Raw genomic sequence first — 2,534 nt, 5'->3', positions numbered from 1 at the left:
TACGAAAAGATTGTTAAATTGATTGCAAAAAATTATTTCTCACATAAAATTCAACATTAGCTATGATATAAAAGTTATATCTGTCTCGACCCTCATACTGCTTTGAACAGTTTAGAAACTAAACCAAACGTGTGTTTGCTGTTTTTTTATGGTATTTCTCAATAAATGAAGTAAGGAAACTTTTAAAGAAAGTACTAAAAGTTCAATGTGTAATTATATGCTGACGTTATTATTTTATATAAGAGTGTCTATATTGATTTATTTTTTATTACAGGTTTACAACTGTGCTCATGTTGGATACGTAAGTGTTTTCTTTGAATGAAATATCTCGTTAACTATTTCTTTTTTGTGCAGAACTTTGCATGTGTTAAAATATGTCGTTAACTTTCCCCTTTGTGTGCAGCTATTTTTCTCGTATTAAAATATGTCGTTAACTTTCCCCTTTGTGTGCAGATATCTATCACGTGTTAAAATATCTCGTTAGTTGTTCCCTTTATGTACTGAGACATTTCACGTATTAAAATGTTTCGCTAGTTGTTTCAGTTATGCTCAGATTCCTTTCACATATAAAAATATGTCGTTAGTTGCTTCCTATATGTACAAGCACATTTCACGTATTAAAATATGTCGTTAGTTGCTTCCTATATGTACAAGCACATTTCACGTATTAAAATATGTCGTTAGTTGCTTCCTATATGTACAAGCACATTTCACGTATTAAAATATCTCGTTAACTGTTCCCTTTGTGTGCAGACACCTTTCATGTGTTAAAATATATCGTTAACTGTTCTCTTTGTGTGCAGACACCTTTCATGTGTTAAAATATATCGTTAACTGTTCCCTTTGTGTGCAGACACCTTTCATGTGTTAAAATGTTTCGTTAACTTTTCCTATTTGTATGCAGATATTTTTCACTTGTTAAAATATCGCATTATTTGTTTCTTTATGTGCATACACCTTTCACGTGTTTAAATCTCGTTAGTTGTTTCCTTCATATAAAAGCACCGTTAACTTGTTAAAATATCTTATTAGCTGTCTTCTTTGTTTGTTTAAAAATTTAAGAGTGTTGATTTAAAGGTTTTATATGTTCATAATAACATCGTAATTTTATATCAGAATTCACAAGATACTATTTTAATATACCCAGCTTATTTAAAAATAAATGTACTTTTAAAGTGAATTGTACCAGCTGTTGTGTGCTTATTTATGATTAAACACCACTTGGTGATAAGTGTGTATTTAGATCACACAACAAAATATCACCTGCTTAAAACTAAAATTAAAAAAACCCCAGTCGCTATGTGCTTAGAACTAGTAGGTTAATATTTAGACCATACAGTTATGGTTTATAGAAGTAAACAGGCACATAACAAATTTAAAGATTGAAAATTCACATTTTATGTCTTGGATATTATTTTAATGGTAAAAACGTTTTGCTGTATTCGATTTGCCATGCTACTGCAAGAACACCATTATCACCGAGCACATTGTTTTATTTCAGGATCACGAAACTGAGGACTATAAGAACGTTAAAGTGAGTTTATAGCAAGTAATCAAACATTTATTTTAATTTGGGAAAAACACCTATAGCACACAATAAATGTTTTACTCTAAAAAGAAAATCAGCTCCAGACTAAAAATTATTAAGTTGAAATATGTTTTCTTTCATTAACTACAAACTTAAAGAACACTTTTAATTTCTGTGTGTTTTACCGTATATTAATATTTATTACGTGTTCAAACAGTTTATAAATTTTAGTGTTTCAACTAACTTATATTTATGTCAAGGTATCATAATGAACTCATCTGTTCTTCTTTTATTCTTGAAATGTAATTAAATATAATCTACTGTTGGAGAGCATTAGGAACTCTAAATACTAACAGTAAATTTTGTTTTTCGGAATTACATTTCAAAAATTTGACTAAATTAAACAATAATGATAATAATAAATTACACGTTTATGACTTAAATATGAAACTTTCCTCACCAATTTTATTCTTTTCTGTGCTATTCATTTCAGAAATGCATAAACAGAGCATACGCAGCCTGGAAAAGTGGAAACTTTTGAATCCCAAACCAGTGTTTTTATCACAATATAGTAAAAGACAGCAAATAGCAGCTGTTGTTGTTTTTCAGTAGAATTTCATAAAGTATTATGTTACTGTTCAGAAAATAATAATAATTGGTATGAAATAAAGTGTAACCTCTCTTATTAAAATGTTGTGAGCGCTATTTTATTATTTCGATGTCAAATTTTTAACTAACACAAGGACAATGAAAGGAAATGTTAGAAAACAATCACTACAATATTTTATTAAACTTAAATAACACTTGCAGATAAAAACAAACAAACTATTCATATAAGCTCCAACAAAAAAAAAGTAGTATAAATACCATATTTGCTGAGAAACGATTACAAATAAGTTTGCGAAAAGATCAACGTTAGACCACATATCTTGACGTAAACTTCTATCTAGCAAGAGAATCCAAAATAAGCCAAAAGGTTTGTTTCAATTCAAAAATGTTATTGGAA

General features: G+C 28.7%; 1 long non-coding RNA gene across 1 annotated transcript; it reads left to right on the top strand.

Annotated features, from left to right (window-relative positions):
• Nucleotides 1-236: 236 nt before the first annotated feature.
• LOC106462661 lies at nucleotides 237-2,233 on the top strand. The gene is made up of 3 exons (XR_001291005.2): nucleotides 237-301; nucleotides 1,502-1,534; nucleotides 2,022-2,233. It is a non-coding gene; the product is annotated as an uncharacterized LOC106462661 (long non-coding RNA).
• The last annotated feature ends 301 nt before the right edge of the window (nucleotides 2,234-2,534 follow it).

The sequence above is a fragment of the Limulus polyphemus genome, unplaced genomic scaffold (assembly GCF_000517525.1).
Source record: "Limulus polyphemus unplaced genomic scaffold, Limulus_polyphemus-2.1.2 Scaffold1218, whole genome shotgun sequence".
NCBI classification, from domain to species: domain Eukaryota; kingdom Metazoa; phylum Arthropoda; class Merostomata; order Xiphosura; family Limulidae; genus Limulus; species Limulus polyphemus.
This window is presented reverse-complemented; position numbering and strand designations above follow the sequence as displayed.